This window comes from Lynx canadensis, chromosome C2 (genome assembly GCF_007474595.2).
Source record: "Lynx canadensis isolate LIC74 chromosome C2, mLynCan4.pri.v2, whole genome shotgun sequence".
NCBI classification, from domain to species: Eukaryota; Metazoa; Chordata; class Mammalia; order Carnivora; family Felidae; genus Lynx; species Lynx canadensis.
Genome location: NC_044311.2, coordinates 14,732,116 through 14,747,381, shown reverse-complemented (window position 1 = coordinate 14,747,381; position 15,266 = coordinate 14,732,116). Strand labels below are relative to the sequence as shown.

General features: G+C 37.9%; 1 non-coding gene across 1 annotated transcript; it reads right to left on the bottom strand.

The window, feature by feature from the left end:
* Positions 1–1,197: 1,197 nt before the first annotated feature.
* Positions 1,198–1,329, bottom strand: LOC115524352. The gene has a single exon (XR_003972055.1). It is a non-coding gene; the product is annotated as a small nucleolar RNA SNORA71 (small nucleolar RNA).
* Positions 1,330–15,266: the final 13,937 nt, after the last annotated feature.

Below are 15,266 nucleotides of genomic sequence, written 5' to 3'. Positions count from 1 at the left end.
CTACTTGCCAGTTGGAAGTATTCTAAAAGTTCTCTGAGATGACCATGCAATATGGAGGAAAGAATATGGCCAATGAGACACAGACTCGTTTTTAGGTTTGGCCACATGAGGTAGCCTGGCCAATTTTTACTCTTTCTGAGAAACATTTTGTTTTTCATTTGCAAAAAGGGGATAATAATATATCATTTGTTCTCAGGACTGAAGGGATTGATGTACGTCAAATGCCCATCATAGTCATTAAGTAAATGGCTGTTGAGGCATTGCTGGAAATGCCAGAATATGATGTTCCTCAAATGAAACTTATATCATTCATTCCTTCATTCATTCCTTCATTTTTTCAGCAAGCCTGTAAGGTGTTTTGAATGGGTAGGCAGAGGGGAAAGTGATGAGCAGCTGCAATCCAAGAGAAAAACTCTTGGTCATTAAAGTTATTCCAGGCATAGCAATGGGACCTGGGGCTGGCCTTCCCTGTCAATGGCTTCTCAGGGCACCGTTATTAAGACTCAGAGCCAGCTGAAGTGGACCCCGGCCCCAGCCCCAGTGCTTTCCCTCTGACCTCCTGTGTGGAGTGAAGAGCTGATCCATGATGCTCTGAGTGTATGGCGGGAAGTGCTCTCAGGATGTTTCATGTGGGGGCTCCCTTTCCACTCTCTGCCCCTCTGGTGACCACTAACACCACCAAGAGAAACTTGGGGAGAAATATCAGCAAACCCGGACCCCAAGTCGTCCCGAGGGTCACTGACTCACGGTCTTAGGACTTACTTCAACAGCCTCAGGATCTAAGGTGGACTTCAGGGCCCCGGGGCCCGGCATCATGGAGGCTCTACATATGTAGGCCCACCATGTGGTGCCTTGGTCTCCTCCATCTTGTTTTGTTTTGTCTAAGGCTACATGCCAGGCACCAAGATGGAGCCACTGCCCTCAAGATCACAGCTTAGGGGGCATGACAAGCAAATCACCAACGTCTAGTGTAATCAGGGCTGAGAGATGGGGCTGAGGGTGTGGGAAGGGGTGCGATGGGGAGGCAAAGAAAGCTTCCCAGGGAGGGCCCTGGGAGAAAAGGGCTCCTATCGTGGTTCCACCACTGGCCCATGAACAGAAACACCCTGAGGCCGGGCCCTACTCTGCAAAGGACACTCAGTAAGCCACACAGCACCAGGTATCAGGAAGTAACACAAATCAGTGGAAAGAAAGATGTGTATGAAAGCTCCAGAGTTTGGAAAGGACAGGATGAGCTTTTCCAACATGGGGAAATGCTTTCAGCGGTTCCTCTCCCTATACTATCAATGACCAGGGTGCTGGCAGCCCAGAGCACTTTCGAATGAAAGAGTCAAATGAAACTTTTAGAGCCTTCTCTTCCTCTTCATAGGATTCTATTGAATTTACATGACAGAAAACTCAAAATATCTGTGACAAAAGCCAGATAGGACTCAACTTCTCTAATCACATGAAAGAAATGTGAAGTAGACAATACCAACCAATATTGCCTTTCCATGAGAATCAGAGGCTCAAGTACCTGTTACTGCGGTGTTCTAATGATGATTTCCTATTTCCCTTATTCCCTACATGCTTATTAATTGGAATGTTGTGAAGAACAGTTGCCTTTTCTTTCTTATTTATTTAATCTTTTCACAGGTCTTTTTCTTTCTTCTTTTCTTTGAATAACACTTCCTTTGTGGCACCACAAAAGGCTCCCAGGCTACTTTTTATTTTCCTTGTTCCAACACTGGAATCAACCACTTGTCCAAGAAACCCTGGTTTCTTTTATCATAGAACAGTATTTCAAAACCAAGATCTAGGTACTAGGTTGCTACTGGGATTTCATTGCTTCTGGGACTTATAACTAGTCTTGGCTTGGAGAGATAGATAAATCGATAGCCATATTTGTCTATTTATCTATTATAACTCATGCAGACACAAATCTATATTTATTTCTGTTTCTATTCCTCTGTGTGCATGTTTAAAAAATCATGAGTTTACCGTGAGACTTTCTTCTTCAACACAGCACAATAGGGTTCTTCTTACCATTACCTTTTGTTTATTTGTAACTTCTGTTCCTTCTCTGACAACAAGAAATGTGGCCCTCCTTATCACATGCGTTATAAGATCCTCCTAAAATTTTCTCAAAATGGCTGTAACTTTTTGCATTCTGATCAGAGTTTTAGTTGCTCTCGAATACACATCAGCATGTGATATTGCAGCGTTTAAAACTTTAGCCATTTCAGTAGATATGTAGTAGTATCTCCTTGGGATTTTAATCTGCATTTCTTAGATGACTCATGATGTTGAACATCTTTTTTTTTTTTTTTTTCCCTTAGAGAGAATGAGTGAGAGAGAGAGTGCATGTGCAAGCTGGGGAGATTGGCAGAGGGAGAGAGAGACAGAATCTTAAGCAGTCTCCATGCTCAGCACAGAGCCCAACACAGGGCTCAGTCCCACAATCCTGGGATCATGACCTGAGCCGAAATCAAAAGTTGGATGCTCAACTGCCTGAGCCACCCAGGAGCCCCTGTTGAATATCTCTCATACTTTTTCGCCATCTATATATCTTCTTGGTGAAGTGTCCATATCGCTTGTTTGCTCATTTTTTAAAAATTGATGTGTTTGTTTTCTTTGTTTTTCATTGTTGAATTGTGACAGTTATTTATATATTCTAGACAAAAGTTTTTTATTGGATATATGATTTGCAAATATTTCCTCCCAGTGTGTGGCTCTTTCTGTTTTCTTAATAGTGCTCTTCATAGAGCAAATATTTTTAATTTTGATAAATTCCATTTTCTTTCACGTCATATGTTCTTGGATTCATGTTCAAAAATTTGGCCAAACCCAAGTTGTGCAGATTTCCTCTCATCTTTTTCCCTCTAGAACAGCTATAGCTTTATATTTTACATTCTGTCTACGATTAATTTTTGGTTAATTTTTTATAAAGTGTGAGGTATTTGTTGAGTTTTTTTGTCTAAACAACTGAAAAAAAACCAACAATTCCATTTATTAAGATAGGAGATTCTGCAAAAGGAGTTGAGATTATGCAAAATTTTCAATAGACTACCCCCTTTACAGTCTTGTACCTCCCTGTCACCCTCTTCTGTATTTGGTGCTTCTGAATACAAGCCTTCCCTTTCACTTTCACTGGAGAATAGAACCTGGCTGTCAGTCGTGGGCAATGGAGCATTTGGCTGCTGGCACGTCTGCATGGGGATAGAGGGAGGTGGGATATGAACACATATCTGGGATTTCAAGACGTCCAGGCACCTTTTTTGTGTAGCCTTACCCCTGGCCATGGGTCCCTGTGTTTTCTGCTGAGTTCTCCAGGGCACATAAGTGTACTTCTCCTTGGTGTCCCCTTGGGCATGAATTGTAGGTTTAAGCTTCTTCTTCTATCACATCAGCCACCACTCCACCACCTGCTTTAGATCTTCCAAAAGTGTGAACAAGTCTCTCCTTTTCCTTTTCTACTCCTTTACCACTATTTTGTTGGAGGAGATAAGGGAATGTGTTCCATCCGTCATTTGTAGCTGTCCAGGCAATGTTTGGAAAAAGGAGGAAGATAGGGTGGGGTGTTAAGAGTGGATAATATGTGATTTGGGGAAAAAATGTCAAAATATATTTTTATATTTGGAAAGCAAAATGCCTTTGTCACATAATAATTCGAAAACTTAACCACCATAGTTTTTTTTTTTTTCTTGTCTGACGTGATATGCAGGAAATAGAATTTATTTTCTGAACACACAAAACCCACTGGTCAGGGTAGGAGTCAGAGGTGGAGGGAAGGTGTCATGAGATTTTCAGGTTTATCCAAAGAGGCCATGGGTTTAAAAAGGTTGCAAAGCAGTGCAATAGTGAGATGGACTGGTTTCTGAGGAAAGGTGAGAAAAGAAAACCATTAACTCCAACTGTCACTCTTCCAACTGAGTATTGAAACCACTAGGGAAAAAATTTTGAGTGAGGTTAACAGTCATAAGCAATGTTGGTGTTTTTTGAGGTCTGCCTGTGAATCGCCATTTAGCTGTACCACATGCTTCCTAGAGATGTAATTAATTGTCATATTGTAAAGCTTTCAAACGTGTTAAGTTGTGTGTTACACGGGGCTAACTTATGGCAAGTTTTCTGTTTGTTTAGATTAGTGGATTTATTTGTTGCATTTTGGGTTAGTGGACAGAAGATTCAGGAGACTGGAATTTTTATTCTACTTTCACAGTGATGGTTTATAAACTAAGTATTTTATCGTTAAGTCTTTGTATAAAATACACTGCATGCAAGGGTGATTTGGCTCGAAATTTGTTACCCATGGACTGCCAAGGTTCGTTTGGCTGATTGACCGACTTGACCAACTAGGTAAGTGTCTTTCTCCTCCTTCCTTCTCTATATCGAAGATAAATGAGGGCATGAAATCCCAGGTGATAGTTACTTGTTGTAGTGTTAGTAGTCATGACATTAATGGTAGTGGTAGTCTTACTACATAGATCACTCCTTAATGTAAGAGGGGAGATGAATTAAGGAGACCGGAGCATTAAAAGCAGTGGGTCTAGAGGCAAGAAAGCTGATTTTGAGCCTTAATTCTGCCAGCTCTGTGAGCTTGGTCAGGATGGCTTAAGCTCTCTGATCTTCAGGTTCCTTGTTAATAAAATTGAGATCACAATGGCTACCTGCCAGCATTGCTTTGAGAACTAAGGGAAATAATTTTAAGAACTAAGACTGTGCCTGGCATTCTGTCCCAAAGATGATGGGAGCCGCTGTAAATTTTTAAGTAAAGAATAATACAGTTAGGTGTACGTTTTAGTCAAAGTGAAGGGTAAGGAGCAGGCACAAAAGACGGGACAATGAGCTTTGAAGCAGGGAAACCGGTGAGAAGATGATACTATAGCTGAAAAATTACAGAGCTTAAATCAAACAGAAGAAGCAGTGGAGAGAATGAGATCTACTTGGGTGAGACAGAGGGGCTCACTCTCATTCATCTTTGTGCCCCAGCACTGAGCACCATGCTGGCCTACAGTAGGGGCTGAGCAAATATTTCCCTTGATCATAGAATTGCCTCAATTTGATTGCACGTCATCAAAAAAGGTAATAAGGTGAGAAATTGTGTGATTCTCCCTGATAGGTCTTTCTCATGTTTCCTATTCTCTCCAACTCTCTCCTTCCTTTTGTGTACTTGCACTTGGGGACATGAGGCATTTTGCCTTCCTGTCCTTGGGAAAGTGGCAGCATAGGAGAAGGTAGACTTTTAAAATGCTGTGAAATTAACAAGTGACCATTTTTCAAAAAAGCCTCTTCCCATTTGGAAGAATACATGATGAATCAGAGCCAGTGTCTCCCTCACAGAGGTAAACAAAGATCTCCTATCCTGAGTGATGGAGAGCTGCAGAGGGTGCATGACGAGACCTGGTGGATTTCTCGAGCAATTGTGGGGTTGGAGGGAGGGGGGGGTGAGCTGAGGATTGAGAAAATGGGATAAGTTTGGAGGTAGGAGAGCAGAGGAGACCCAGGCTTCTGTCCCTGGGTGGTGCCTGGGGGTGTGACAGGGGAGATGCAAGCCCCGGGCCTGGTCACCAGCCTGATGAGGAAGCTTAACTGTGCTCCGGGTGGTGTAAGCCTCCAAGAGTTCCTTGTGTTAGAGAATAGCATTGCAACAGCACATGAGTCTAGGACTAGAAAATGCAAGCTTTCCCCAGATCAGAGCAATGCCCTACAGTGGAATTTTCCCACACAGAAGTGTGACTCAGAGGAGAGTCAGGATCTTAAAGAGGCTTTAATGATGAGAATGGCAGGGTAGGGCTGGAGGGTGCCATACTGGCAGCAATGACCAATGACTGAGGTCTAGAAGGGAACCAGAACCTCTGAGTGGATGATAGCGTAGATACGCACTGACAACCAGATATTCTCTCCCTTTCCATCCTGACACCTTGACTCGATGAGTTCTGTGAACCTTGCGGCCCCCAGAATTCTGATGTAAACTTGGAGCAAGCCAGGGAGTCTGAATTTGAATTAACTCAAATTAAGTCTTTACCATCCAGGAGTGTGGGGACTCACCATATAAATTGAATTCAGTTATAAAAACACAAAAAAGAGCTCTTGGACACATTTTGTCAATGGACATTCCTGCTCCTTAGATGAATAACTTTTTGTACATATTCATAGAAGTGCAGTAGGCATTGATCTTAAGTTGCTGCATGAATACATTCTACATGGCAGAGATATAGGTTCAATCCAGGAACCCAATTTCCGAGAGTATTGCCAAATTGGAGCCTGATAAGGATGGACAGAGAATAACAATCAGACAATATGAGAAATCCTACTAAGACCTGGGATCCTTAGTCGGGACTCTTGCAGTTTTCTAGCATTCAAAGAGAGCAGTGAAGACCAAGGCTGGACTTCCTGCAACCTTTCTGTAGCACTGGCTGTTTCCCAGGCACTGTCTCAAGCCCTTCATAAAATTTAGCTTTCAATTTTTACAACAACCAGAGCAATAAGTACTATTACTATCCCCATTTGCCAGGTGAGAAAATGGAGATGCAGAGAGGGTACATCATTTGCCCGAGTTCCTACAGCTGGTGAGTGACAGAGCCAGGATTCAAACTTACTTCTGCTCCAGAGTTGATGGCCTCACCTCTTTCCCTGTCATGTTCTAATTAGCGTGAGAAAGAACTTTATTTACAGTTGGAAAGGAGCATGGGCCACAGAGGCAGTGATTTCACTGAAAGTGGGTTAGGCAGGTGTCATGGTTGGTATTGACAGATTTGAGGTTCTGGTGGAGAGTCTGAGGTCTCTGATTCTGAACTTCTAGGAGGCCAATATTCCCCTGAGATTTCTTGCTGGTTAGTCAACATTTTTAAAAATTTGGTTTGAAATAAGCTTTTCCTCCCTCAAGTGGCATAGGAGACTTGCTTAACAAAAAGCAATAAAAATCTAGCTCAGGTGATGTCGTTCTCACTCTGTGTACATAATCACCATTTGAAGTATCCTACTGAAAAACAGCAGGTCTTTTGGAAGTGAAAGTATTTTATTTATATAGCTACAGAGCTCATGGCAGATGACTTTATGAAATTATTTCTGGTTCTTCTATACTTAAAAAAATTTATTTTTTGGTGAGGGGTGACTCTATCTCCTTGATTGTTGATTCCAGTGGCTGAATTTCTTGGGGTTAGTTTCTCCTACATATTTTGGAATTTGGGCTTGAGAGCTCATTTTGGGGGGTCCTCCACCCACTCTCCCTGCTTCTATACACATTCACTTGCGTCTCACATACTTGAGATGATCACTGTCAATCTAGTATTCCATCTCATTATAATATTGGGAAGGTCACACTTGGTGATCCATGAAGATCTGTCCTGTAGGAATGTCAAGAGTTTATGGCACTTCTGGAATGCATTCAGAAAGTCCATGAGGATGATGACACGACTCCAGACTCCAACTTGCTTCGTGTATACACTGCCTGCTTCAAGTATGCAACTACCTAAAAATCAAGAAAAGGATTGCATTGTGTTTTTTTTTTTTTAATTTTTTTTAGCGTTTATTTATTTTTTGAGACAGAGAGAGAGACAGAGCATGAACGGGGGAGGAGCAGAGAGAGAGGGAGACACAGAATCGGAAGCAGGCTCCAGGCTCTGAGCCATCAGCCCAGAGCCCGACGCGGGGCTCGAACTCACGGACCGCGAGATCGTGACCTGAGCTGAAGTCGGATGCCCAACCGACTGAGCCACCCAGGCGCCCCTGCGTTGTGTTTTAGACTGAACGTTATCAACAGAGGTTTACCATTTTGGAAAATCAAATTACTGACGGTCTCTCCACTTAGGCTTTTGAGTTGCCAATACTGAGCACTCCATTCTGCTTTTGTAGCCGTCTTATTCACCGTGATTGCTACACGGAGTGTAAATATCTAACAACTTCCTTACACCTTTCGGTGTGACTGTGACCAAGCATTTACATATGGAAATGATACATTTCTTTCCTTCTATTTATCCTGTATATTAAAGTTAGACTTCTGTTGATTTTTAAAAATCTGGGTGTAGGTAGGTTAATTTATTACAAATTAAATTTCATTTGGGCCAGAACAGAGGGCATTACGATATATTTATTATAAAATGGAGGTTTGAGGATTTAAAGAGCTTTCATTTTGTTTTGAGTTTCTATCATCCCCCAAACCTCAAAATGAAACCAAGCCAAAACCTCTCAATTATAAAACCAGGGCTTCCTTGAATCTTGACTCAGATTTACTAAAAGAATATATGACACTTCGCGAAAGTTGGTGAGAGGTTAAGTTTTCCAGGGAGGGCAGCGTGAAGCCCATATCAGGTGTAGGAAAAACCATTATAAAATAAAATTTTACTCTCTCAGAATATTTTCAGAAACTTTCTATTTAGACACCATGTGCTGAAGAGCAAATTCAAGAAGCAAGTGCTGTGGTAAGCCTGCAGTATTCACACACATTGATATTAGAGTATTTATGTATTTTTTCCTTCTCCAATTCTCTTAAGTAGATGAGCTGATATCAGAGGATAAATTCTAGCTTCCAGATCGGTGAGATGAGACAGATGACCTTCCTTTGTCAAACTCAACATTACTTTCCATCTATTTACTGGAAGTTCTTTGTCTTTTGTCCTCCTTGAAATACCTTTTCTCTCTTTATCTCCATGCTTTCAAGTCCTATATTATACTTTGAAAGAATGAATCGGCAAAAACGTCTTATGAAAAAAGGGAAGCAACACTTAATGAGTGAAGATCCATCTCGCCAAATAATAAAATGCATTATAAAGCTATACTGAATAAAATAGCATGTTAAAGGTACGAGAATAGGTACAAATGAAAGAGATATTACAGAAGCAAACTCTATCAAAAATTGTTATGATAAAAATGACATTGGAAATGAGTAGAGAAAGATTATGAAATGGTGAGTATACAATAGATAAAATTTTGAGAGCAAATTAGATTCTCACTATATATCATGCATTAAAATAAACCTAACAGAATTAAAAGGTATTTTAATGTAAAAAATAGCAGAAAAATATGGATGATCAGTGTGTGATCTCAGGGAAATAACTATAAGCCAAACCAGAGAGCAAACCAATGGAGGAAATCACAAAGGAATAGATGGATCAGATTAATGACTTTAAATTTTGTTTTTATTTGTAGAAAAGTAATGCCTGCTTGCTTAGTACTTACGCTATGCTGATGAAATGGTCTCCAGACCCTACGAACGTGCGTCTCCAACAGGAGCACATCTGCTGCCTCCAGATGTCCAGGTTGTGTCCCATACAAGGGAATGGCAACTAAGACAGTGACATTCACATTGGAGACATACTTAGTATGTTTCTGTATTTTTATTATAACTTCCTTAGGTTTCAAAGAGAGGCTATTTGTGTATTTGTTATAACAGTTCCCTAACTAATCAAGTAAAATATCTTTTCATAATAGAGTACATACATACCATTTTGCTTTGACTCACAAAGAAAGAACAAGTTTAACAAACAAAAGACTCTCTTGATGTAACAATTAACAAGGCTTCTACTACTGGAAGCTGCTTTTCACAAATTTCACGAGCTCATCAGAAAATATCTTAAAATGAAAAAAGGAAAATTTCCAATTGGTAAAATGTAGCTAAATTTCATGTTCCATTTTGTAGTTAACAGTATTGTCATTTGTTTATTTTACTAAAATGACATTGCAGAGTTTCCAATTTAAGCCTATACTTTCAGTGACTCACTACAGAATAAGTAATATTTATTTACCATTAGCACATAATGATCTAACTGTATCACAGTCATTATCATGCTGTGAAAATTTTATCATACAATTTTAATTGCTGTTAAATCTTAAGGGCTCACTACATAAATATAATTTGAAAATATTACACATTCTAAATGAAATGTATTAAATGATCACATTATCTCTGCCCAGATGCTCAAAACATAAGAAAATAGTTTATCATATCAGAAAAACAGAAAGTGAGAATCCACTATACAATAAAATGAAAAAAAAAAAAAAGTTTGGACCATTGAATGCCAGGGGAAGAAAGAAAAGGAAATGATTAGCCTCAGAAGATTCTAGCACAGACTTCACAGAGAGGGCAAGAGGTGAATTTACCCTCTATTTCCATGTCAAAAGAATGGATGAATTCTTCTTAAAAAAGTGAGAGAAGAAAAAAAACCATGTAGAATCCATTAAATGAAATACACTCTCAGTTGATCTAGTTAAAGTCCATGTATTTGAATATCGAAAGTAAAATCCTCCTGTTGAGCATCAAATAGGACAAATTTATCTCCCAGAAGAAAGCACATGTAGGAAGTCTTTGGAAACTTCGTACATAAGAATTCTGACAGATGTTGAAAATAAAAATCCTAACTCTTGTTACTTTTATTTTAAGCTGAAAGAATTCTTTAAAAAAAAAAAAAGTTATGTAAATCCCTTAAAGAAAAAAAAAACAACTGAATAAAGAGAATGGGGATATAGATTGACATTTTTGTCACTTAATTGTTGTAAAACAGGAATACGGTGAAATGCACCACAAACATTTTATTAAGCGTTCAAAATTAAAAACTGTTTTGAAAAAAGTAGATAATTATTGACGCTACAGGAAATAAACTATTTGAGGATGAAAAAAATATTAACAGGCTATCAGAAGAGGTATATTATAAATACTTATGTGTTTAGCAAAACAATCTGGCACTCAGAGAATAATCTATACAACTGAATGACAATGGGAATTTCCTCATTTGGTAGAAACGATAGTAAAAGTCAATAACCTTATGACTGACATGCATAATATGAACATCAACAACAAATAATAATATTGTACGCTATTTAGGGGCTGAAATACAAAACCAAAAATTAAGATTATAGCAGATGGAATGAATAAGATTATTTAATAAGGCGAGTAATGCTAATTATCATTCATTTTAGATACAAGTGGTGTGCTGATAAACTGACCCTTTTAAAAAAGAAAAAAAAAAAAGCCCTGATCTGTGGCATTTGCCAATCCCAATGGTGTAAACACTTCTAATAAGACTGATTTCAAATGTCCAATATCTTAACAATTGGCTTATAAAATTCCCGAATATTTAACGGTAGGCTTTCACCAGCCCGTGCAAGCCGGCTCCTACATTGCACATACACATGCAGTCAAAGCCACGTAGAACAGATGATAATTGTTAGATCTGAGAATTTAAAAATGCAAGTCTTGTTATTTCTACATGCAACTCTTTCGGGCAATTCTGCCCAGAAGGTGACATAAATAAAGAAGGATTATACATGTATATTTAGTAGACCACTTACAAGAGAAAATCTGGAAATCTAAGGTTCAATAATAGAATAAATGGGCATGGAAAACATAACAAATTGCAACAGATGATATTCAAAAATGATAGACTATCCCATATTCTGCTTTCTGTGCATTTTTTAAACTGAGAGGAAATGAGACAGCAAAACTCTCTCTGACAACACTCTGAATAGCTTTTTACATTGCACAGACTATACAAGTACTTTTTAGCCTCAATGAAAATTAAGAGTATTGGATACATACTTACCAAATATAAGTATTTAGCCATTGTTGAATTTGTGATAGGAAATGCAGTTAGTAACATTATGTTACTAGAAACACAAGTAGAAGGGAGATAGTGGGAGGGGGGTGACTGAAATAGGTGATGGGGATTTAGGGCGTATTTGTGATGAACACCAGGTAATGTATGCAAGTGTGTAATCACCATATTGTATACCCAAAATTTATACAACACTGTACATTAACAGTACTGAAATGAAAATTAAAATTTAAAAATTTTCAAAATAAAAATAAATAAAATGAAATAAAATAAAATAAATAAAACTAAAAACACAAGTAGGGGCAGGTTAAAAACTCTTCTAGAATTTTCTGGTGGCATTAATAAAGATGAATAGCCTCGAAAAGAAGCCAAAGAATACATGAAAAAATATCAACATTTATATGTATTTGTTTAGCTCTAATTTATCATATCTTTAAAAGTATTAATACTGTGAGCAAAATGTTGCAGAAACTGAAAGTCACGACTTAATACCCTTGAAACATCGGAGATTAAGAAATCTCTTTAAAAAAGAAATTATGGTTATGATATCTATGAAAAATATATTATTGTTGCTGTAGAAATTGCAGTCACTGGACATAGATATGGAACTCAAAAAGTACAAGTGAGAAGACCAAGTTGGACCGCGAATCCTATGGTCACCCCGACTCTGTCCAAAACCCAAATTTCCAAGTGAGGAATTTTGTTTTCTGTGTCAGATACAATAATATTATCATTAAGGAAAATTTTACAATGCCAGGAGAATACTATGCCTGTTCTGGTGTTCTAGATTATACTATTTGATGAAATATAAAGGATATGAAATACTACAATTACACAGAAAGTTACAGTTGGTATCTATTGATGACTACAACAGCAAATGTGATATTTATGGGTCATGAATATTTTGAGAAACTAAAATCTTTAAGCTGTTTTCTAGAATCTACATAGATTTCCTCTGAAATATTGCAATTTCAATATTGAAATGCTTGCAGCAATAACTTACTGGATACATTTTCAAATATCCTGATAGCCTCAGAGCTAGTGGCAAATATAGTTTCCACTATATATTGATTTTCCACTATCAGTTGCCAGTGGCAAATATAGTTTCAAAATTAAAATGTACTTAAAACTACTTAAGGTCTGCAATATCTGAAGAAAACTAGCAAGTCAATTGGAGATGATTTCTCTGGAAAATGAGATACTGGGTCAAGTAAGCATTGAAATCATCATAAAGAATTCATTTCCATAAAACAACCGTTAAAAATGCATGTTCTGGGGCGCCTGGGTGGCTCAGTCGGTTAGGCGTCCGACTTCGGCTCAGGTCATGATCTCACAGTTTGTGAGTTCGAGCCCCGTGTCGGGCTCTGTGCTGACAGCTCAGAACCTGGAGCCTGCTTCGGATTTTGTGTCTCCCTCTCTCTCTGCTCTTCCCCCACTCATGCTGTCTCTCTCTGTCTCTCAAAAATAAAACAAAACATTAAAATTTTTTTAAATAAAAAAATGCATGTTCTAACTGTGATTTATAACTATTTTGATTAAAGTTTTCATTTTCTATTATTTTATACTCAACAATCTTATTTTTATAATTTATACAGAATGTTTTTTATTTTGTAGAAATAAACAATAACTAATAAAAAAAAAGTTTTACTTAAAGAAAGATCCCTATTTCTAATTTGCCCATTGTGTGAGCCAGCAGTATACCTGTATAAACATTTATTTATTTATACATAGTCATATATGACTATATATAAAAATTAAACAAGTACACATTTTTAAATGCTGTGATAAAATGAAAATGGAAATTATTGTATTTGCTTTATTATGTTTATTTTTGTATTATTAGTACTAATGTATTTTACTTATACCCTTAAACGGTTATAAATAATATTTTCTTAATAGCACCATGATTAAATCTGCTTCACTAAAATATTGCTTTAACTATTTTTGAGAGAGTGTCCAAAGGACTGTTTCTTATCCTTTTTTTTTTTCTTAAGATTTTATTTTTAAGTTATCTCGACAGCCAACATGGGACTCAAACTCACAACTCCAAGATCAAGAGTTGTATGCTCTTCTAACTGAGCTAGCCAAGTGCCCCCAAAGGACTGTTTCTTGAGTTTATTTCAATACCAATTTTTAATGGCCATCACAACTGAAAGTTTTCCCTCAGAAAGATGTTAAGTAAGAAACTTCAGTATAAACGTTTAAACTCAGTCTGGGGCGCCTGGGTGGCGCAGTCGGTTAAGCGTCCGACTTCAGCCAGGTCACGATCTCGCGGTCCGCGAGTTCGAGCCCCGCGTCGGGCTCTGGGCTGATGGCTCAGAGCCTGGAGCCTGTTTCCGATTCTGTGTCTCCCTCTCTCTCTGCCCCTCCCCTGTTCATGCTCTGTCTCTCTCTGTCCCGAAAATAAATAAACGTTGAAAAAAAAAAATTTAAACTCAGTATATATCATTAAGCTTAGGGGAAAAGATTTAAATAGTGAATAAATGTCATGTGAATTTTGATATCTGAGAAAAATATAGATATTTGTCTTTACATATTAGATAGTCATGTAGACCATCTTGAGAATCATAGTGACTTCATGCTACCATTAGCTACCCAAATGCAATGTACACATGGGACATAAGTGTGTATCTGTATGTGAGACAGTCTTCTTACTCATTTTAACTGTTCTGGCCCATCTCTTGGCAAATTTGATGAGTTTTTAAGGTAACAAGAAGTAGAGTGTCAGCCTCACTATTTTCACATTGTTCCCTTATGTTTGCATTGATAAGAGTATATTCAATCCATATTTATTTGCAGGAAACTTTCTAGGCACTTGTCCATATTTGAAGGATAGTTTTTATTTTTAATTAAAAAAGTTTTTTTAAGTAATCTCTACACCCAACATGAGGCTTGAACTCATGACCTGAAGATCAAGAGTTGCCTGCTTTTCCAATTCATCCAGCCAGGTGCCCATAAAGGATAGTTTAAATAAAGCTGGGTACTATAACCTGTAGATCTTTTTAGTCATATGCAAATGGAAACACATGAAAATCTTCCCAAAAGGAATAAAGGGTAGGACCACCAACCTTCCATGTTTTTTTAGAGTGCCATGTTCTCTCGTTTATCCCCTATACCTGGTGTGTGATCCAAACAAAGGTCCCAGGATTTGTATCTATGTTAAGTATCAGTAAAGTTTAATTTCTATATTTTTTAAAGATAAAGTAAATAAAAAGAAATATCTCAGTATTTTCTCTCTGCTCCTAGTGAACCACATGTGTGTACCCCAGGGGTATGTGCCTTGTACAATACCAAACCCAGACCGTTGGAAATTCCCTCAAACTAGGAAAGGCATAAAGATATTATACTGCCAACAAGATAGTGAATAGTCACTATAATCATGTATTTTGTGTATTATCACTGAATATGTTATCAAGAAAACGAAACAGATTTTGTTACTTGAAAATAAAAATTTTAGAATGCATTTTGCATTTAAAAACTTAATGCTATATGACAGTTTTACAATAAATTTGACAGGAAATTGATTAACATCCTATTTTCTCATAAGCAACAAACATACAAAGACTTAAAAAAAATTTTTTTAGCGTTTATTTATGTTTGAGAGAGCAAGAGATACAGAATGCAAACAGGGGAGGGGCAGAGAGAGAGGGGGACAGAATCTGAAGCAGGCTCCAGGCTCCAAGCTGTCAGTGAAGAGTCCAAATCAGGGTTTGAACCCACCAATCTCAAGATCCTGAC